Source organism: Sciurus carolinensis, chromosome 10 (genome assembly GCF_902686445.1).
Source record: "Sciurus carolinensis chromosome 10, mSciCar1.2, whole genome shotgun sequence".
Lineage (NCBI taxonomy): Eukaryota > Metazoa > Chordata > Mammalia > Rodentia > Sciuridae > Sciurus > Sciurus carolinensis.
This window is the reverse complement of record NC_062222.1, coordinates 20,026,504-20,050,538: the sequence shown is the minus strand read 5'-3', so window position 1 is coordinate 20,050,538 and position 24,035 is coordinate 20,026,504. Positions and strand designations below refer to the sequence as shown.

The following is a 24,035-nucleotide window of genomic DNA, read 5'->3' as shown; positions in this document are numbered from 1 at the left end:
GTGTATTCACAGTTAAACAGAGCAAACTGTGCTGTTAGGAAAGAACTGTTCGCATTCCCAAACAACTAATTATATTATCAAAATTAGTGGAGTGTCATTTATTAAAGAACTCAGTTTATACACAGCATTAACTTTTTAGTGTATGCTCTGAAATTAAATTTACAGGGTCAATCATAATCACAACCCATAATCATCCTTCTTGTGTTTTTTGCTAGTTTGTTTAGCATTTTATCTTTCCAAACAGACTATAAGCAACTTGAGGGCAGAGACTCTGAGTACTGTCCATTAGACTCCTATGTAGAACATTGGATGAAATAATAGGCAAATATTTACCTTCACTCATTCTATCAAGTTCATGCCCTACAGGAGGTTAAAACATCAGTTCCCAGAAGAGTTTATCAGGCAACACAGTAACCCCCATCCCCGGCATCCTGCCCCCACTTCTACTCTAAGAAAAGCCTGCCGGGTTTTGGTTTCTCTTGGTGGTCAACCACATCCCTTACTAGTTGTTCCTGGCGGACCTCCTCCCCAAACCACCTTACCCTACCTGTTCCCCGCCCCTCTGTGTGAGGAGGGTGATGTAGGGATCCTCCTCCTTTCCAGCAGTGGCTGCTGCATCCGTGACCACAGCGCCCCCAGGTGGCCACTCTTCCATTGTTCCCCTGCTCACTGGGCTTGTGTGCAGTTATTATTTCTTCCTGTCACTCAACTTCATTAGGAGTCATTATATTAACCTCTTAGAATAAAAGGAGTAACAAGACTTGAAAAGCTCTCCAAGCTCTCGCCTACACCCAGTTCATGGAATCATAGTTCCTTCATTAAAGTCTGTACCTGAGTCATCTGGGTTGGATTCAGTTTATCCTAAGGATTCTAAAAAACGACACCTCGTATTTCCAAATGATATATTTATATATGACCAATCGCTTTCAGACATTATGAAAGTCCTGTCTTGACAGCTGACCCTCCCCCTTTCTCCCAATGTAGTCATACCACCAGTTCCAAGAGTCCTTCAGCCAGAGAGGTTCCAACCACGCACTTAAGCCACTGCTTACTGCATGAACCTTAGCGCTCATCTTCTACCTTCCTTGGAATTTCATTCTCTCCATCTTCCCTCACGACCTTAGGCTGTCTGAGTTCATCTGCTGTATCTACACTTTCACATTGTCAAAGCTGACAACATCTACATTTTGTCCTATAACCAGCTCGATTTCCTATGCTTTTTCATTCTAAAGGTTGAGAGACAGAGTTTAAAATCAATAAACAGCATTTACACTATCATGCCATGGGTGCGTTTCCCCCTCCAGTCCCAAGTAGGGGCTAGGATTACACTGGCTTCTCAGCTTGGTCCAGTGTCAGTATCACTAACCCCATGCCACTCAAAGGAGACTGTTCCCAAGGTCAAGGTCTAACGGAGGCTCCTTTCTTCACCTCCCCAATTGCCTTTATCAGATCTTCCTCTTCTTAGCCTCCCATCATACTTCCTATGGTATCAATCCCTTCCTTTCCTGGGTCTGCTCTGCTGGAATCCACCCACCTCCCAGCTCCCTGAGTCCCTTCCACATCAGGGAAAGGGTGCCCACAAGCCTGGAAGGGGATCTCCTCCTGCCATTTCCTACGCTGTTCTTCTGGATGGGTCCACCAATCCCAGCACACCATCACACCATGCCCCCTTGTTGGCAGTATTCTCTACCAATATCCAAGTCCTAAGAAAGGGTATAAGGCATGCTAAAAAAAAAGGAGCACAGCCTAGTGGTTATAATAGGTTATTAATAGTGTTTTGTAATTTACTTTTATTTGAAAGAATGCCTTTTCAGAAATTAGTAGTTATTATATCAACCTCTTAGAATAAAGGGAGAAATGATACTTTAAAAGCTCTCAAACACTTTAACTGTCTGGGTTACTTGCATCTAACAATCCCGTTGTTCATCAGAGTGACAAAAATATGAATCCATGAAAGCATGGGTCTCAGGTTCAATTTGCCTTTCATGTAGTCAGCTGTGTATCTGTTAAACAGAAATCATTCAAAAATTAAAATCTTCTTAGCATAAAGTCATCTGAAAATCACATCCATGAGCGACCTACATGGGGATGACATTTTCTTGGGAATGATGATTAGCTGTGTTTAATCTATGCATTAATTTCCCTCATCCAGAAATACTTATCAAGCCACCATATATGTCACTACTCTAACTGCTGGAAGGACAGTGGTTCAAGGAACAAAAATTTGCCTCCTTCAGCAAACTGAACCCCCGTGGAGGGAGAGAAAACAGTAAAGAGAGTGCCATCTGCAATGGCTAGGAAGGAAAATTCAAGCTGATCAGAGAGTCCTGACCTTACCTAAGCAACTGGGATGTGCAGCAGGGAGCCACCACTATCCTTCACACAGTCCCTCTGGGCGATGACAATTAGCATGCTCTTAGCATCAGATCCTGGGAGCCACAGAGGTTTAAAAGCTCTGCAATCTTGCCCTCTTGAACATCTCCATCAGTAATAAGATGAGGTAATCAATGTGGGGCTCCACTGTGTGATCTCCACACAAGGCCATTACTTCAGTCCTCCGACATCATCAAATACCCATCCTTGAACACCCATCACTCTGGTCCGATATCCATCAAGAGGATACGCAACCAGAGTGAAAAATAAGGAAAACAGAATAGCCCACACATCATCACTTATTTATTTTTTTAAAGCATTTCCTAATTTTAAAGTCACTAAGTTTGTTCTTTCTCTATTTGAAATGGTATGTGAAGCAAGCAGAGCGGATAAAGAGATGTATCTTGAAATTCATCAAATGTTCAGTGATAATGATGGTGACTAAGGCAAGTGGCTAAAGGGAATAGGATTGCTTGTCTTAAGAAATAAATACACAAAACATGATGATTTTATATACACACGTGATAGGTTTTTCTGAGGGAATCTACCCTACTTATAATGTATGTTCAGTAAACATACTTGGTGCTAAAAATTTATTTCTACAATGGAAAGTGGTCAAACAGAAGGATTCATACATCCTGCAAATGGGAGCAATTAAACTGGACACAGAATAACCGTGGTGGAGTCCCGAAGGAAGAGAGGTATCCACACTGGACACCCCAAGAAACCTCCAGCCTCCTTTTGGTCTCAATCTTCCTCCCCATCTGCTGGTTACCTTCCTTATCCTTATTTGCTCTTCCTTCTCTAACATTATCTTCTCTTCTACATCCCTTCTGTCTACTTTGTTCTTCTTATGCTTGACCTAAGTACATCAAAGAACTTTTGTTTGCTCTTTTTTTTTTTTTAAACTAGTGCCATTTAATGAATAAGCTTTGACTATTCTTTTCTTAACTTAAAAAGTAGCTTATGGTAGTATTTCTTTTTATGTTTTCAAGCTTTTTTTTTTCTTTTCTTTTTCTACATTTTAGTACGGGTCCATCTTGACTTTTCTTTTTTTTCCCGCAAAGCAGACACCATTAAAAAAAAAAAAAAAAAAAAAAAAGGCCCTCCATTCTTGATTGCAGAAATCAGAAAATGATCACCGACAATGAGGATATTCACCATTTGAAAGTAAGAACTAGTTTAGATGCTCTTTCAAGACTTCTTTCCACCATAATAACAATTATTAACATTTATTGAGTACTCGTTAAGTACCAGACATTGTTCTAAGCGCTTTATGTTAACCTAATCCTCACCACAACCCCACAAGGTAGACCATAATTATTCCCATTTAGAGATGAGAAAACCAGTCAGAGAGATTGAGTAATTTACCCAAGTCATCCTGGAAATAGAGAAGCCAGCATCTGGCCCCAGAGCCATGCCCTTAATCTGTGTCCATCATAGTCCTTATCTATGACAGCAGGCAGCAGACTTTTTTGTAAAGGGCTGGACGGCACATATTTCAGCCCTTGTAGGCTACACATGGTGTGCTCATATTCTTCTTCTCCTTTTTCTTCCTTTACAACTTTTTAAAGAATGTGAGGAACCTTCTTAGACAAAATCATCCCCGCAGGCCACAGCTGGCTGACCGCTGGTCTATGATTTGATTATTTTGTCGGGGTTGTCCACTCCTTTTCATTCAAATTGGCAAAAACAAGAAGGTTTACATCCCTAGCCCATGAAAACCTAGGAAATATCTCAGTTGTGGTTAGACCTTGAAACCGTGCGGGTAGAGAAAATGCAAAAGTCAATCAAAGAATCGTAGCGGTTTGTGGACACACACAAGGATACACAGCTCACAGATAAGAACCAGGTGCAGTTACCACTAATGAGCAGCAATTCTTAAAAATCTTCAACAACCCTGTATTTCACAGTTTAAAAACTCAGAATACTCATGAGCTTTATCTGTTAGACCCAACCACTATTATTGTACACTATTCACAGGTGTAACAGTATCTGTGTACTAAAGAAATCTTTTTCTTCAAAATCCTTTATAAGCATTAATTCACTGTTGCATTATCAAAATATTCATCATCTTTAATGCCAGAAATGAAAGACAAGCAGTATATTAACTACTAGTCAAGACACCTGCAGAGTCTAGAAATCTTAAGGATACAAATATCATCATCCTGTATTCTTTCTTCCTGGTCATCTGGCAAAGAACAACTTAGATAAAATAACAACGTCACCACCATTTACTGTTCTCTGAAGATATAAAAAATTTGAAATCAGTTTTTGTAGGCTCCCTATATTTGACCATAATTTGTCTTTAAAAAAAAAATCAAAAGTTTTATTTCAGCAAAGCATCACTAATTTTGACAAATGCAATCAAGAGAGTAGAATTTAAGTAATTCATATTGACTTTGTCTCTACCAAACAGATCAATCTGCAAATCCCAGTTTTCAAAAGCTGCTCTTTACAAACATTTAGATAAAATTGGGTTCAAAGCATATTCTGTTCATTATTTTTGCCATTTAGGGGGGAATTAAAACTTAAGAAGCTGACTCACTTTTACTTTCTTCCCTATTAACTTAGAACCATCTGTTTAAAATAACTGCAGCTATTTTCAGCAGTTAGGCAATAGGTTGCTTATAAAATCAGAGGCAGATGCCTTCTCTAAGAGATCACCCCCTTATCAAACATATGAAGAACATTACTTTCATAGGAAAGCTCCTGTATGTGTTACTTGGCAAGCCTAAAACTGCAGATTTTTAAAAATACCCGGCAAGCAACTTAAGACATCACCTTATGCCTTCTAATTGTTTTTAGCCATTGCTAAATGTACATGAAAAAAGAATGTGAGGTCATTATTGTAAGCATTTAATAATATTTGCAGTAACCCGGGCTCTTTACTCACAATTTAGCTTAAGAATTCGGGCACTTCTTCTGCTGAAAAGAGTTGCTTACTTAATAGTTAATTTTTACCTGAAGTACTTTCTTCTAAATGCAGAAACCCGTGTATCTCGCCTGTGTTTTCTCTTGGGCAACAGTGACAGGTCAGAGATAATCTTGACGAGTGTGTGATTTTTTTTTCCCTTTCATAGAACAAAGCTGATCTTTCAAAGGGAAAAGTGGAGGTGCACATTTGCCCTGTGCAGTTCTCTTGTTCTCTGGCTTCTCTTTTGTGCTCTGAAGTAACTGCACTGCTCTCAGAAAGTTTCTTTAGAAGCCAGTGTACTTTGTCCTGCCAGGTCAGATAAGGGCTTAAGTTTAATTTACAGACCAGGCCTCTTTCTTTCTTGTTTTTATGTTTTTTTTTTTTTTTTAATTACTTTTACTGTACATATTTTTCTGGGGTAAAGTGCAATGCATATATATAAATAATAGGTAATGATTAAATCAGGGTGATTAATGGTTCCATCTTCCTGTTACTATCTGGTTTAAGGCTGCACTATTCAGAATAGCTAAGAACATGGAACGAAACTAGATGCCCATCAACAGACCAAGGGATAAAGAGAATGTGTTAGGCAGATAGGATGGAAGATTATTCAGTCATTAAAAAGAATGACATTGTATCATTTGTGGCTGAACAGATGGAACCGGAAGACATTGTGTTAAGTGAAATAAGTCAGACACAGGAAGACAAAAACCACGTTGTCCCTTATAGATGGATGCTAAAAAAAAGTCCATCCGCAGAGGCTGGGGAGGGGAGAGGAGGAGGCTACATAATTGGTACCGAAACACAGTGAGAAACAGTTAGTACTAGTGTTCTGTAGCGCAGCAGGATGATCATGGTTCACAAGAACCTGTTAAATATTTTATGAAAAGCTGGAAGAATGGAGCCAGAAGTCTCTGAACACACAGAAGTGATAAGCAGACCTTTCCTTTCTTGTCAGCCAGAGTGCTTAATCAGTCTTCACTCCTCTTCCACACTCCTTGCTTCCATTCCTTTCTATTTATCCTCTCTTTTCTCCCTCTAGGTTTACCTGGATTTGAGGTTCAAAACTTAAAGGAACCTTCCCGCCCCCCCCAAAAAACCTGACACCTTATGGGAGACACAAACTCTGTACTGCAAGAACTCTTTAATATCTCTTGCCCTAGAACAAGGATAGTTAGAGCTTTCTTTGAAGTATTACTTTTAATACATAAATAATGGTTACCTCTATTAAAGCACCTTGGTGCACAGCATTAGTTGCTCACCCAAATCCGTTCTTCCAGTGGATTATTAATGCAAAATAAGCTTGTTCTGGCTGTTTAATGTTATGTTTATTATGAAAGGGCCCTTGAAACACTATTACACAACACTGGGTTTTTCCTTTCAGTAATATGAGGCCACACACCTTCACTCCTCCCAAACTGCATGTGCCAGAGAGGTATGAACTAGAGGAGTTGGCAGGGGATGAGGAGGAGGGGGCTGGAAGATAAGCGTCTTTTGTCTTTACATCATAAAAAAATCATTTTGCTTAAGAAACCTTTCATCTTCCAGAAAGTTCTTACAATTATGTGCCAGAATCTACTTACTTATTCATTCAATAAATACATACAGAACATAGTTTGTTGAGTACTCTGCCAGACGCTGAATATAGTAAGTAAAAGAGTCAGAAGACAAAGCAGAGACTCCCTTATAACCATAATGATTTTTTATTCTAACTTAAGCTTAGAAAGACTCCAGAATAAATCGTCTTATTCTTCAGCAACCTCAAAATGCATAAAACCACAAGGAAAGAGAGACCTTTGCTTTCCCTCCTTACCTGACTGCCATCCCTCAGTGAGAGGGCACTGGAAAGCTTTGTGCATCCCTTCCTGAGCGCACAGGGGAAGCCCTACCACCCGGCGAGTGGCCTCTTTCCTACCCACCCCATGAGCAGGTCTCAGTAGATGGCGGAAACCCATGGTTATCCATGTGTTGCCCAACACCCTTGTCAACCCCACTAGATTTTAAATCCCAGATGAGTGAACGATGTGAGTTCTTAGCCAGCGTAAGCAAGTATTTCATCATTTATCTGGGTCTCCTCGTTGTAGGCTTGGTTAAAAAGACAGAGAAAGAAAAAGGGTAGGCAGTCAAGAATGAGAAAGCTCTTCTTATTCTTGATTGCCAACTGTGGAAAGATGAAGCTGTGAAAATACTACCCTCTGTGGGTATGATGTAAGTGGACCTACGTGAGGTCAGGTGCACCCCTGGCAGCCTGGGGGAGAAAATGTTCCAAACCTGCTCTGCCAAAGGGACTGGGTGGCTTTGCTGCAGGCAGCCCCTCTGGGAAACTCACAGGGGGTTCTGCCCATAAGTTCCTCCTTATGTCTAGCAAAAGCTCAGTCTGATTTCTGATTCAGCCGTGGCTTTTCAAGGAACTGTTTAACACTTCTCAGTAAGACTGCATCAAATACTTTGGAAAAGTTTTAAGAATGTAGTTTCTTTTGTTAAAAACTAGTGAAAGACCACTCAGGGTTTTTAAGATCTTAACCAACACTCATTTTCAAATTGTTTTCATTTTTCACTTAAGTCCTTCAGGTAGTAAAGAACATTTTTAGGAAGAGGCACCAGTTTGTAGATGGCCCTGGTTGTAGACCGCATCACTACAACACAGACCCATAAAGCAGGCACCAGGCACTTACTAAATGAAAGTGAAGAATTTGCAGTTCCACAGATCTGGACCTGCCTTCAGGTCCAGGTTATGCAAGATCAGAGATGCACAGGGAATCTGACGCAGGAAGTAGCAAGGACCTCACAGGACATTAAGAAAGCATGAAGCACACTCTAGGAGGAAGCGCTCAGCCTTAGTGTGGGAGAAGGGGCCAACTAGAAAGGGGAAGGACCTCCCACATCCTAGAAGTACCGACGTGAAGTCAGGCTCCTCAGCTCCAGCCAGGAATGTGCCTACCATGTGCCAAGGCCTTTAGGCAGGGGAGGCAGAAGATACAACAGGGACAAATACGTGTAGATGGCAAAGTCAGAATGGGCACGGGGTGCATCCACTAGGCTGGAGTCCAGAGTGCATGTGAGACTGTGAGGGAAAATGGAATTGGAAACAAAGATCGGGGCCAAGGAGCAGGAGGACCTTAAATGACAAACCATGCTTAGCCTCTAAGGAGGAGGCAATGGGGACTCACTGGAAATTCTTTACAAGGGAAAAACCAAAGGGCCAAGCTTCCAGAGGGGCTTTGGAGGAGGCTGAGACTCCAGGCATGGAGACCAGTAAAAGCAATGGGTGGAAAAGGTCTGACTTACACTAGTGGCAGTGGGAACAAAGCAAGAATCAAATGCATGACAGGGCAGAGGGCTGCAGAAAGGGGAAAGTCCTTAGGGTATGATCCTCTAAAGATGGAAACTCACAGGCGCACGCAAGCTTTTGCACTCTCTGCCTTCACTTCCACCAGATTACCTCATGTCTGGCTCCTTCTCCAACAATCATCTGCATACCAAGTCACCCCCTGCCAACCACCCATGGACCACTAGTATCCTTAAGTCCTAAGAATTACTAATTCTTAAGTCCTAACTCTGCATTTCCAGGGCAGTGACTCATGCTCACACCAAGTAGTAAACTGTTGCACAAATTATGAATTACTTCCCTCATATTCATTTCCCCATTTTCTAAAGTAGAGGTCAGCAAACGTCTGCTAAGGGCCAGAGAGTAAATCCTGTAGGTTTTGCACGCCATATGGCCTCTGTAAGGACTCAACTCTTCCATTGCAACATGAAGGCAGACAGGCGATTTGCAAACCAATGGGCGTGGCTGTGTTCCAATCCCACTTAATTACAAATACAGGTGGCAGGCTGATGTAGCACTTGGAATCGAATGTTTCCTCATTCCTGTTCTACGCGGAAGCTTCAGCAGCAGGATGTCTGGCTGCTTAAGGGTACATTTCCCAGCCTCCCTTGCAGCTAGCTGGGTCATGTGACTGCCCAGTAGGCAAGATGTTGAGTGAAAATGACCTATACAACTTCTAGGTCATCCCTCTTTTCTTTGGTTGAAATGAGTTCGTGATGAGCACTAACTGAAGCTGGGGCCAGCACTGTTAGGATGGCAGTGAAACAATAGGAAGGAATTCGTCTACTGAGGTACCAAATTGTTATGGACCAGTAACTGGTTCTGATAGAGATAAATACCAAGACCTTTTTATTTAAGTTATTGTACTTTGGGAGCTGATGGGGTTTGGATCCAGAATGACCCCAAAATGTCCCCCATGTACATGGTCCCCCATGCAGCAAGATTCCGAGGTGGGACAAAGTTTTAGGCAATGATTGGGTCATGAAGGTTCTGACCTGATCAGTGGATTAATCCACTGGATTAAACTGCAGATAGCTGAGTGGGCTTGGGAGGCAGTGGGGCATGGCTGGAGGAAGTAGGTACTGAGGTGTACCCTGGAAGGGTATTTCTTATCCCTGGCCCCTTTCTCTCTATCTCTTCTTCTACTTCCCAGCTGCCATGCCCTGAGTAGGCTTCCTCCATCAAACCCATCTGCCATGATGTTCTGCCTCAACTCGGGCCCAAAACAATGGAGTTGGCCAACCATGGACTAAATCATCTGAAACCATGAGCCAAAATAAAACTTCCCTACTCTAACTTGTTCCTGTCGGGTATTCTGTTCACAGTGATGAAAAGCTGACTAACAGGTATCTTTTAATAAAGATTTGCATTTTCAAGTTCAGTTCAGGGTACAAGGCTGTAATTAAATCAGAAAGGAAAACAACTTTGTTCCAGGACTACAGAACCCCAATGATCAATCGCAAACCTACACAGCAGGGTCAGATGACTTGGCATAAATCTATCATTATTACAGTAACTAATATCTAGTAAGGGTTTACTCTGTGCTACTCTTATAAAATACAAGCTCTCACTTGTCTTTAAGGCAATAGTTATTGTGGTCACTTTTACAGAAGAAGTTCAGAGAGGTTATGAAAGAAGCCCAGAGTGGTTCTGTTCCTAAACAGTTGCACAGATATGTAAATTCAGGGATATATGACTCTCGGGAACATCCTTTTCCCAGATCAATTCCCTCAAATCAAGAACAAACCACAGATGTGATAGTGATATTTAGGAGAGGGTTCTGCGATCCTAGGTTTCAATTTTCAAACTGAAAACTGCACTAAGATCCACTGACTGGTGGCTTTAGTTTAATTATTAGTCCCCTTTAAGAGCCAAGTAAACCAATGACACAAGGTTACAGGACTTACCCAGATTCCTCTGAAAGACTTGGAGAATGCCAAAAGTGGATTTCATCAGACGGCCCCCGTGGCTGCCAGCAAGCCCCAGCACGAGCCATCGCCTCCTGCCTCCCTGCCCACTGGGAGCTAGCAGCCTGGACATGTGCTACACCAGACCGGGCAGAGTCTGCGAGGGCAGTGGCAAAATCCACCAGCAGAAGGCCGGAGCTTTTCTCTCCAGGAAAGGGTGGATCACTGACACTGGCCATTGCCCCTCGTCTGTCGGATGTGGCGTCCATCTCTGCCGGGGGCTTGGCACCCTCCATGGGGACCATCTGGCTCCACTTCCCTGACCACAATGGCCTTTCCTGGCCTATACAGACTGGAGGTGCAAGAAAAATCAAATTCACCCTGAAATTACAGCAGAGCCAATGCGACCTGCTGGTCATGGTGGATGAACCCGGAATTTAGTTGCAAAAAAATTTAACCTTATTTCAAATTTTAAGGAAAAAACGTGTTTCAAGATTAGCTTGATTTATTTTCCAATGGGATAAAATCTGACTTTTTGAAAACATCACAAATAACAGCTATGAATAATAACCTGTTGAAATTATTATAATTGTTGCTATACTAAGGATTATAGGAAGAAAATGTTCATTTGTTACAGAAATGTAGCAAAGAATTTTAGTCTATGTTGAGTAAAGCATGAAATATACATGTTCTCAATTATTCTTTTAAACCAATTGTTTATAAACTTAGGAAAGGAGACATCTCCAAAATGGTCATTTTTACTTTACAGCATATCTTTATCTTTTTCCCAAGCAAATTATCATGGATGCAAAACTAGGCAGCTATTTAAAATCACATTTTCAAAGAAAATTTTAGGATGTGGAAAATGTGATCACATATATTGTTTAAAAACTAGGTGTCAAAACATAAGTACCTCTTACAAAATGAATGATTATATATCAATATACATATGCATAGAAAATTAATCTGGAAGTAAATATCTCAACGTTTTAATAGTTTTTCTCTTGAGTGGTAAAATAGCAAGATATTTTCATTTTCTTCTTTACACTTACAGAATTTTAATTTTTTTATAATATATCATATATCACAGGTATTTATTTATTTTGCAACACAGGAGATTTAACCCAGGGCCTTACACATACGAGGCAAGCCCTCTGCCACTGAGTTATATTCCCTGCTTTTCTCTTTGAGACAGGGTCTCACAAAGTTACCCAGCCTGGCCTCAAATGCGGGAATCCTCCTGCCTCAGCCTCCTGGGTGGCTGGGATTGCAGCCACGTCACTGCAAGCAGCCCCAGTATATACTTTTAAGAGAGCCAGAAGTAAAGAACACACAGCCCTCTCCCTTCGATGTGTTTAAGAGGATGCAGAAATGATTTAGAGACTAGGACAAGCTATTCTATGTCCAGATCACATAGAAATCTCAGAGACTCACACACTAAACAGCTTGCCAAGTCTTAATAATTTGATGGTGAATGTTTTGGAAAGATCAGAGGAGCACCGTAGCATATGGAAATAAGGGTCTCTGGGGAGAGGGTCCGGTCCATTACAACACAGCTATTATCCATATTTTACCTCCATGCAACCGACATAAAAATGGAGAGGGGAGTGTGTGTAGCACTCAAACATCTGTGGCATATCATTACAGAAGAATATTTCTAGGAATTATGATTCACAATTACTGCTCTCCAATTGAGAAAACAGGAGAAAACAATGTTAAATTAACAAGAAGTACATGCATGCCCCGATTCAGCAGCAGCTAAAATTCACCAGAAACAGCTTTTATTTCACAATGGGAGTTATTACGACCACAGAAATTAGGAAACAGTTTAAATCTGGTGAACGTTATCTTGCCTCCACCCTTACCCGTCACAAGGCAAAACTGGATCTGAGGCCTCATGTTTATTTGCAGATATTGAAAAAAAAAAAAAATCTTAACTGCTCGAGCTAACAAATCACTGCCCCACGCTTCACACTAACGGTCATATGATCCTCAAGTGCCGTTTCTCAGACTCTATCTTCCCCTGACAAACAATACCTCCTTTCATGGAGCCAGCAGATCATCCAAACAGGGCTCAAACGGCCAGGCTGTGGAGCTTTCTAAATGAGGGAACCTGTTCACAGAGTAGCACAGGACTTTGAAATATTTCAGAAAAAGAGAAGGTAGGGAGTTTCAGGGTAACGCCTGATAAAATTCCATTGCTTTTTCCAAAACAACAAAAACACAGTTCCCACGCCCCAAATTCAAAAGCAGAGCAGAAAATAAGAGTACGTTCTTCAATTACACTGCTCCCAGGGGGGAACACACTCTCACTTGGTATTTACAGAAGTACTTTTTCTCCACAGCATGATTTCATTTATAGAGAGAAAAAGAGAAAACAAAAAAAAGCAACATAGAAAAATCCCCCAAAGTCTCAGTATGTTATATAGTACCTACAGACACCTACAGTTCCATTGAGAAATTCCGCCAGCCTTAAAGAGATAATAACTTAACAAAGAGAAGATTTTCAACAATGGAACAACAATAGAGAAAGATGCTCAACAAAAGGAACATTAGTCTGTCTAATCAGAGAGTAAGCAGAACAGCAGCCCAAGAGCATAAAGATCGCAGAGTAAGAAAAAAATACCACTAAGCTACTGAGTGATCTAGTCACATAAGCATGATGAAGAAAACAAACACACCTTTCATGTGGGCTGCCTAAAGGGGCAGCTTCCCCGCACCTCTGGCTTCCAGCATCCTGCTCATGACCAGAGTCTAGGAAAGTAATATATGACCTCAGTAATGCTGTCTGGCTTGCACCCAAGGCAGTGACTTCAACCGCTCCACATTAATAACAAAAGCCATCCTGAGTGGACACGCGGGGCCAGTGCAGGAGATGAAAGACTGGGGAGCAGGCTTCTAAGAGCAGAGTTACCTCCTGTGCAAGCAGAGGGTCAAGGACCTTTGAGAGCAAGAGTTTCCCCGGCTGAAGGGAGGGCTGTCATTAGAAAGGCTGCAGTCCATGCAATTTTAAAAAGCAGCGTGCTCTGAACTCTTAGCAACAAGACAATCCCCACCATAAGAGAATGGAGTGAATACCAAGCTGCGCTAGTGCCAGCCAGGGACTGTTCCAAGCACTTTGCACAACTTAAAGGTCTCTCAACCGCCAACAACCCAGGTAAGTAAATGCTATTAGCCTCAGTTTACAAATTGGGAAACTGAAGCACTAACAGAAAGAGCTTTTTCAAGATCATAGAGCTGGCTGACTTGAGCACGGGATTCTAGCTCCAGAGGCCGAGGGCTGAGCCACTGCCCCAGGCTATCCCACACTGACCGATCTTAGCATCCACAGCCTGAACACCCCAAGGGGCCTCAGACACTGCAGCTCCCAGGGCTATGCTTCTGTGGCTGCCTGTGGCTGCTCTTGGATTTAAGAACAAGAAGGCAACTTCCTTGGAATAATTGCTTTGTTCAGAGACAGTGCATCTGGGAAGACTCGACCAAAGTGTTAGCTGTCTTTACAGAGCCTCCGGTCATCCCGTGCAAGGGCATCTTCACCTCTTCTACCTCAGCTGTTACACCTTCAGAAAGGACAAACGCTTCACCTGCCATGTGATATGAACAATACCATGATTATTTCCTGTTACTGATGGAAAATAGATTCTGAGGGACTAGGTAACCTCATGACACCAGTGAAAGGCAGTGCTGGTGTTTGAACCTACGTCGCTTTGTACAGGGCCTGTCTTCCTGTCACTCCAGAAAGCATCCTGCCTCCTCGGTCACAGGCTCATCCCCCAAATGGGGGCTGATCCAACAGCTAGAAATGGTCTGCCATATTTTAGCTGAACATTTAATAAATGAATGCTGCTTGGACTATAGGGAGGAATGTGAGGAGGGAGCAAAGGCAGGTCAGTAAAATTCCAACAGACAGACAAAAAACTCTCAAACCATCGAAAACCTTCCAATTAGCTGACAGAAAGCACATTTGGTGTGCACACACACGGCCCTGCTGCAGAGAACTATGAACTATAAATACACAGAACTGCATATCTCTGGTTTATATACACCAAACATCTGCAAGACACATCACATTTTAAATGCACTAGCAAAAATCACGATTTAAAAAACAATTCTGCAGTTAAATCCCTTTGTAGAATCAAAAGTTCTTTTATAATCATCATCTTCTAACTTATTTTCTTAGTTTTCGAATTTTCTTTTTTTTTTTTTTCTTTTTTCTTTTTTGGTACCAGTGACTGACCCAGGGTACTTAACCACTGAGTCACATCCCCAGTCCTTTTTATTTTTTATTTTCTCACTAAGTTGCTTAGGGTCTTGCTAAATTGCTGAAGCTGACTTTGAACTTATGATCCTCCTGCCTCAGACTCTGAATCTGCTGGAATTACAGGTGTGCACCAACACGACTAACTAGTCTTTGAATTTCCAAAAGCAGTTATATTCTATTTTAGGCAGACCTACTGGGGCATATAATGATCCAAATTATTTTATATACACTTGGGATATAGTTTTGCCCTAAAATAGAAGAAATGTCTCTCTCTAGTCAATCGGTCTATGAGTTGCGAAGTTGCCCATCACGTCAGCCCATCATTTAATTTGCATTTACAACTTGGCTAGGAATATCTTGAAATAAAAGGAGTAGTAGGGATCAAAAGCAGGATGATCAAAATGTTAAAAGAATAATGAGACTGTGACTCACAGAATGTAGAGATAAGAGGGATTCCAGACTCAATCGACTCATTTTATGGAGAAGAAAACTGAGGCCCAGGAGTTAGATGATCTTTTCTAAGTCCTAACTAGAATCAGTGGAAGAAATTCAATGAAAGAGACAGAACTAGAACTAACACCCAATTCAATGTACCGTCCAGAACAGGCTCCCTCTAACGATATCACATAATACTGTACTGTCAGCTACAAAAGGGCGGGAACTATGTCACATTTCTTGTTTCCACAGCTCCAACCAAATGCCCTGTTTAATATATGCTACTAATGTCCCCTGTGGTAGGAGAAAGCAATAGAGGTGGTATCGGAGGCTGTCTCCCACTTCATTTCTCATCTTTGTAGACTATCAGATTCCAGGGTCTCAGTGCACCATTGTGGAAAATCAGTGCCAACCTTACAGACACCAGAGGGTGTGACAAGACACTGATGCACTGTCTTCAGGATATCCTGTGAAAGGACTCAGAATTGGCAGGCGGGGAACAACTACAAAACAATTAACCTATCCAGCCTAAAGATCCTCTACTCCAACATGGAAAAAATTCTACTTCCTGACCTCTGAGTCCTCTTCCAACATTAGTTATTATTCTATCTGTTCCCTGAACTTTATAACGTTGACACATAAAGTAATCCTTCAATAAAATCTTTTTAATTTGCCTCTTTGTTTGGTGGGTTGTAATACAAGTAGACCCACCTCCCACCTTAGTGAATAAGGCAGGAAAGGAGAAGCTCTGGTCTACAGTGGCCAACGGGGCCCCTTTCTTTTCCTAACACTCTTTCTACCCTTAAAGCTCCTCAGGCTTGGGGGACAAGGCCCAGAGCACTTGTAGTTTTAGTCCAGCATCAGGGCTTAAAGCTAGGCCAAATCACATAAAAATACTGTCTGAAGGCCTGGGCCCCTTCAGACAGGCAGCCTAATTGGTCTCTCATAAGACCTTGAGCTTTAAGAGCTGGTCATCTGCAAGGTCCGGCAGTGTGTAGCTGATCTGAGGCCAGAGACTCAAGGTCAGAGGGAGGCAAGGACTTCAAGTCTGAGCCCTAGCATGTAACTTGAAACTGAAGAAGCTGATGAAGAAAGACATACTCAGACAAGCAAAGAACAAGAGAGATTAGAAAAATAAGAGGAAAAGAGAAGGAGGAGAGAGAAGACTTTGGAAGTTCCAATCTACTGTACCTCAAATGCAAATGTTTCTGTCACCTACGTGAGTCACAATAGCATGCATTTATTAAATTTGTGAGCTGCATTGGACCTTATGAGTTATTAAGCATAAAGAGTTCTGCTACTAATGTAAGGAGTGTCAAAAAAAAAACAAAACAAAACACAAAAGACATAGGATTTGCATGATTAAGAATAGAACCAGAACATATACGGTGCATTTACACAGGACTTTACAGTTCACAGATCACTTCATTTATAAACTCTGCTCTCATCCTCACAATAACCCCATGGCGTGTGCAGAAACTGAGGCTCAAGAGACTGGCATACTAGGGCAAGGTGCCCAAACTGCTAAGTAGCACATCTTCAGATCTGCTTTGTGGGGGCTCTTCTACCATGCCATCAAGTCTCTTTAAAACTGTTTTTCCTAAAAAGCCACCTTTTAAGAGAAATAAAATATATTGTTTATTCATTTTTAAAACTTTTTCATTTTAATTCCTAGCACTGAAAAGTGGCTGCAGGTTGAACATCACTGAACAGTGTTTATATACTACGTACATCACTGCCCTTTGCCGCCAAGCAAGCAGGTACACCATGGGTTAAATCCTCTTGGAGGACTGGTCTGGAAACTTCACCACCACATATACTATACCATTGTTTCTACCGGGGGCTCTGGTCCAAGTTCCAATCAACTGACTTAAAGGGGATAGTTTGGAACACAGGAACTCGACTAAAAATAATCACCACTGCAAACTTAAGAAATTGCTTGAATTTCACTTTTTTTTTCATTTCAGTTCAACACATACAGACACACACACAGAGCCTGTTTTCATGAAGAGGCGCGTACGGCATGAAAAGCCAAGCATTTTAGTACAACAGAAGAAATGTCACAGAAGTCCCGCATACGATGATGGTGGATTACATAAAGAAGTGGGAAAGTCCCCTCCGCCCCAAGTCTGTGCCAAGACATCTGACATGCTCGTGTGTCTGCCAGGGTCCTACAGTTATTCAACTCAGAATCCATTTTTTAGAAAAATCAGCATAGTACTGCAATATTCCAAAAAGCTCAAAAAAGATGTCTTGCCAGAATAATTAACTTCTTGAGGTTCTCCAAAATATTTGTTTTGAGAAAAAAAAAAATGTCTCTCTGCTAAGGGATTTCAAAGACTTAAAGCAGAGTGGCAGGTTTTCTGTTATTAATTTTCAACAAATCACCAACATAAAAGGTCATAAACTTTCACTGCTAATTTTGTCCAGTTTAATATTTAAAAAGCAGTTTATAAACGGAGGTTAATCAAAGCATGGTTGTAAGCACTGTGTCTATGAAGCAATGAGATAAATTCAAATAACAGATTTTCCTGATGCTTTTCATATTATTTGACTAAAAATGGATTTATCTACAACTTTTCGGTAGCATTTTTTATGTAACTGTATGACGCTTAAACGAAATCAAATGAGAAAAGAAAGAATCAGCTAACTAAATCTACATATTACACTATTCACCCAAAGTCATGAAGAAACATCTGTCAGGTTTCACTCTACCTCAAATAGCAGGTATTGTGTGGACCTGTGGTTCAGTCTCCTGCCATTTTCTCTTGTTCCCTAAGGCCAGTCCTTCCAGCAGAATCTTTGAAAAGACAGACTAAGAACGATAGGGATCAAAACAAAAAGAGCTTACATGCATGAGAAACTCTGAACTGCCTAATTTCAGTCCAGTCTGCCGATCCTCTATAATTTTTGATGAAGTACAACATAAACCTGTTTAAAGCTGTTTGTAATCAAAAGGTACAAAGTGTGAGAACCAAATTCCCTTGGTTATTGAGATGAGTCTTAAAATAACCACAAGCAGCTAATATTTAATTTGGTGTTCTTACCTTTCTGTGAGAAATCTTGGTAAGGTACAAAATGCCCTTATAAAACATAACAACTTACTGTAGAAATAGCTCAGCTCAGATTTCTCTATTATCATTATCTCTATTTTCTAGAAATAGAAAGCAAGTCATTTTTTTCTTTTTTTTTGAAACAGGCAGATTACTGTTACTTTAAATACTCTTCTCTGTCACTTTCTTGATACATGTACTTAAAATAGGCTAACATGAAGACCATACAGCTCCACAGGCTGTGCCAGGAACCCAGTTACCTTCTGGGGAGTTTGCCTTATTCTTTGAAATCTGAAAAATGTTCACCGTACATCCTAAATTCTTTGTTGGTGGTGCTGGACATTTGCTCCTCTGGGATACTGATAATTACCCACTCATTTACCTACATCTCTAAGCTTATATTTTCTTATTTTGAGTTAAATGAAATCAGATACATGTTTGCAATCTGTAAACAAATGTGAAAAAACAAAAACAAAATTCTATAGTTCCCAAACAGGATCTCCTAAGGTTCTTGTATTTTTTTCTTCTCTCTGAGTCACTAATCCCTCTGGGCCACAGTTTTTTCAAACCATGGTGTGTTTTGGAGTGGGCATGAGGTGAAGAGTGCCACAGGACATAATCCACGAGGTGGATGCTGATTCCCGTCCAGAGCCGAATTGCTACTGCTTGATTTCTCTGGTCTGCATTTATCCCAGTCAGGAGCACCTGCCCAGCAGTAGTTCTTGTCTGGGGCTGGTGATTTGCTTCCCCCAGGACATCTGGCAATGTGTGGTGACACTGACATGGTGTATGAGGTGGGGGCCACTACTGGCATCTGTGGGTACAGACCAAGGATGCTGCTAACTAAACATCTGACAATGGCCGGAGGAACCGTCCACCGCAAAGATTCACCCAAGACAAAAATGTCAAAGGTGCTGAAGTTGAGAAGTCACAGCATCGAGTTAGAGACAATCTGCCACGTTCAAAAAGCCACAGAGGCCATTCATTGCTCATAAATGCTTTCATCAGGGTCAACCTAAGGGTCTCCAAGGGCCAAAAGGGAAGCAGAGAGCAACAGGGCTTAATCTCAGCTCCTTTTCTTCACCTACCTCCTATCACTGAATGATCGCCGCTCGGAAGCAAAAGCAACAAGCACCGGTTCCTGCCTTCCAGGTACTTCCATCTAGCACAGGAGACAAGATGGTCTCCTGCACACCAGAGTACAGGTGCTCAGAGAGCCAGAAGCAGTGGAGCTTACAGAAGTCCATCGGTTTGTCTTTTTTTTTTTTTTTAAGGAATCAAAATTGCATTTAATCAGCAGATATTACTAAGGAGTCTTCATTGGCAAGTTTTTAAATAGATCAATTCTGTTGAAAAGTCTGGTTACATTAAAATGTGTTTTCAACCTGCCAAAATGACGATGTTCCTCTGCCACGAACGTCACCTCCATCCTTCACGAGAGGATTTCATCAAACAGGGGTTCTTTTCGTAGGGAAAGGTGGGTAAGGATGGTCTAGCGGTCAAAACAACAACTGCACAGAGGGAGCCGCTTGCTTTCTAGGATACGCTGGGACACATCCAGGGGAGACATACAATTTTTCCTCCACACTGAGACATTTCTGAAAGTGAGTTCCCCCAGGAGAACAGTAAAAACCAAGACAAGCGTTCACCAGAGCCATGAAGACTGCGTAGTACTTAGGAAGCAACCTCGGTTGGACAATGATACCCACACAAACCCTGTGACAGCCACAGAGAGTAAACATAAGCATGGCTGCTACTACTTGTTTTGTTTTTTGCGGCGCTGGGGATGGAGCCCAAGGCCTCACGCATGCCAGGCAAGCTCTACCACTGAGCTACACCCCCAGCCCTAACTGCTATATTTTTAGTCAACTAAAAAGCAGTTATATTCAAAAGCAAAGAAATGAGGCACTTGGTATGAAATCCACAAAAAACACATTTAAGCAAACGGCAGATCTAGAAAACCCGAACATACTCTGTTTATGCATCGAAAGTCTAAGATTCCCACAATAGTGTACACCAGATGGGATTTAGCCTTTTCTCTGCAGCACACAAAAAGCAAGAGAAATCGTTAAACAGCTTCTCTTTTAGAAACTTGGCTAATGCAGGGATCCTCCAATCAGCATAAGCACGTGCCTGGTACTCGCAGCCAATACACACCCCCAGCGAGAGTCACGGACTTCAGAGGTCTGCCATGATCAACCCATGCACAAGGCAAGAGGCTGCTTCCAGAAGTCTCCCTATGAATGTCACACTCCCAGCAAAGGCTATGGGCTCTTGGGCCTTTGGGCAGAGTTAAGACGTTATATATTTAATCTAGAAAATCCTATAAAACAGGATGCCAACCCAGGTAGAATAAGGTCAACACTCTCCCTATCTTGATTCTGGCCCATAAACCAGGAGCGCATAAAAGAAAACACTGCAGTCTTACAGGGAGCTCACAGATTAAACTCCAAACCAAAAACATGTGCTGAAGCTTGGGGTCCATCACTAAGTGCAAGAGTTCACTCCCTGCAGCAACGTCAGGAAGGCCAGATGGAGCCCAGGACTAGCCAAGAGCAGCAATGGTCGCCATGACACATGGTTCCACTCGCCCACTCTCTTAAGCTTTTCAGAAGCAAGATAAAGAAGACTGGGAAGAAGGTGATCTTTCAGAGAAACCAGAAGGCAGAACTAACTATTCAACTTTACCTCTATGTTCCAGGTTTGATCAGAACTGAAGCAGTGGCCCATCCTGAAAGGAGGGAACAAAGACCTCTAGAAACTGTGGCCACACTGCAACCTTAGCCCCAGTCTCTACGTGTAAGGCAGAGGTGCCAGAAAAGATGGAAGATAAACCACTGACGGGCAAGCTTGGAAACAGGTCAAACAAAATTCAACCTTGTTTTTTTAAGGAGACAGATTGTGAGGACTTAGGTTTGGGAGGGATGACAGCTGCCTATTATACTTCAAATGTCCTATTATCCTGCTATGGCTTTTGATAGGCCTGGTAGCAGATGGAAATGCCATGAACAGAATGCATTTATATTTCTGGATACTATCTGGATAAAACGAAGACATGTGGACTGGATGACACAGATAGGTGATCACCCTTCTTTGCCAGTATCTTTCTAAGAGAGGCTGTATTATTGAGCTGCTGTCATCTGAAGGAATGGTCTAGTGTCATTTTTCTTTTTTAATTAAGCAATTATATTAATCACGTGGATGAAGTTCAAGAATGTGCTTATTAATATGGCAGGTGACACAAAGTGAGACGGAGACAATAGCAACAAGACTTTGGTGCAGAATGCAAGCTGGCAGTGAGGTGATGTTTTAACAGAGACGTTGGGCGCTAAATTTAAGTTTAGCAGGAAGTCATACAAACAGAAATGCTGGAAACCTCGCTTAGTGGTACTTCTACAGCGAAGATCAGAAGTGACACAGCTGTTTGGGTTTTTGTTTTGTTTCAATTCTCAACTGCATTACTAAAATGAAATAACCAGATCAAGGGAACCAACAGGCCAGCAGGCTTTACCCACGTGGAAACCACATCTGGAAAAACGACTTAAACCCTGGGAGCAGCATTTTAAGAGGAAATTAATTATCTGGAGAAAGACTGGGACGGTTATGAGTATTAAAATCATGCCATGTGAGAAACTGTTGACAAAACCGGGAAGAGTTAGCCTAGAGAATGTTCTGTGAGGAAAGGAGGGCTTTCTCCAACTATTTAAATGGCTATCCTGGAGACATTCCCTAAACAAGTTCCAGTTTGTCAATGTCTCTCCAAAATGTAAATGCAGTCAGTACTCCGGGTCTGGCTTGGTGGTAAGAAAGCAGCCGACCTGTGAGGTTGGGCACGCCATGCAGCCAGCGTGAGATGGAATCAGGCTTTTTGGCAACTACATCACATGGTTGACTCACAATGAATTTAAACCCAACTTAAACCACAGTTTTCTCTTGTGACCACAGTGAGATGCCATTGGTTTCAGCAGTTATCACCAGCAGACATCACATTACATATCTGGTTGCTCAATGGCAGTCTTCATCTACGAGGATGCAAATTTCACCAGGGCAGGGGTTTGGTCTTGTTCATGGCTCAAGACCCAGCACTGAGAACAGGTCCTGGTCAGTATGGAAGAGACGGCAGTTGCCTATTATACTTCAAACGTGGGTCACTTCACATATTTTTGAGTCTTAACGTGGGTCACTTCAAAAATTTTTAAGTTAATGATTCTTCAGAGAAATGAGTTCTGTAATATCGACGGGGCTGACAGGGATGTCCCATTCCATAGGACATCTGTGCTGGACAGTTTCCACTTTCCCCTCCAGATTTACTTGGCCCCGATTCCTATGCTGTTCTGAGCCTGGGGAGATTGAACTTGAAGGACTGCATCCATCCTGGTTCTCTGGGTTTCAGGTGGGCTTGGCCAACAGCAGATCATCAGGAGAGGAGCCTGCGGTCAGGAGACCGATTCCCTGGTGTGACCCTGTATGCTCTCAATGGATGTCCTTATGCCATGATGGAGACCTCAGCTTCCACAGGCAGCCATTTCTTCATGGCCATCTCTCACTTGTGTCTCATGACATGCCTTCCTCTTCTCTTCAGCAGAGTTGCTGGCCCTCGCCAGCCATGCCTACTTGCCCTTGTATTCTCACCATGTCCTCCATTTGTGTAGTCTTTTTATGAATCATTCCTCACCTATCTGTTACAGTTTGGATCTGGTATGTTCCTGGAGGATATGTGCTAAAGCCTTAGGTTTGGTCACCAGCCTGTGGTGCAATCGGGTAAGGAATTTTAGGAGACAGGGCCTAGTTGGAGGAAGGAGATCACCAGGGACATGTCTTTGAAGGGTATATTTTCTCCCCTTCCTCTCTGTGCTCCATGACTGCCCTGAGGTGAGCTGCTCTCCACCACACCCTTCCTGCCATGATGTTCTGCCTCCCTAATGGCCCATAGTGATGGGGCCAAACAACCACGGACTACAACCTCTGACACTGTGAGTCAAAATAAATCTTTCCTACTTTAAGTTGATTTCCTCAGGTATTTTGTCACCGTGAAAAAAAGCCGACTAACACATTATCTAACTTGAGGATTCTATCTGTCTCCCTAGAGGCCACAGATCAGTGCCCCTGATCAACACCTGAGTTGTTGTTCAACCAGTTTAGTGTCTATGTGAACACTTACATGCAAAGGGAGGGGGCACACTTGGTTTTGGAAAATTCTGTTGCACAGCTCTGTCATGACAATGGAGAGACACAAGGCATGCCCGGGTCCCAACTTATGAGTCTTGTCTCAGCACAACTGCATCAGCAGTTGGATATCCTGTGATCCCATAGCGATTCCCAGGTGAAGCAGCATCTGGCTTCCCATCCACTCATTCCTGAGAAACAGGAAGCAGCAACAGGCTACCCAGCAACAATATCAGACTCTGGGCACCGAGAGCCCAGAGGAAATCATGAACGTATGTTATGAATCAGGAAATCACGTGGGTACGATGCTCCTCCTTCAGAAATGAGTTCATGAAAGAGTAAACACCACCGAGCTTCTCTTTTTCATCTTTATTATGAAGGCTGTACCTTCTGTGGGAATTAGTAGAACAACAGGATATTTTCCATCCTGCTTTGATTTTTAGCTCACTAGCGTACCAACTGGGAAAACATTGTCTTTTATAGTATAGACAGAGTGGCCTACAATGAATTAAGATATTTGGTAAGGGTTCGTATTTCTTTATATGGCCTCGTGTCACAGCAAGCATCAAGCAAACAAAAGATCAGGCACACAAAA

At 42.1% G+C, this 24,035-nt stretch overlaps 1 protein-coding gene across 5 annotated transcripts in view; it reads right to left on the bottom strand.

The window, feature by feature from the left end:
• Gab1 (GRB2 associated binding protein 1) overlaps positions 1-24,035 on the bottom strand; it is a 117,816-nt gene that overhangs the window by 62,418 nt on the left and 31,363 nt on the right. The window contains exon 1 of one of the 5 annotated variants that reach the window (XM_047566218.1): positions 13,207-13,276. The exons of the other annotated variants lie outside the window; for them this stretch is intronic. The gene's annotated coding sequence lies outside the window, so the exon portion shown is untranslated. Of the gene's footprint in view, positions 1-13,206; positions 13,277-24,035 lie in introns of those variants that run through there. 5 annotated transcript variants of the gene reach the window in all.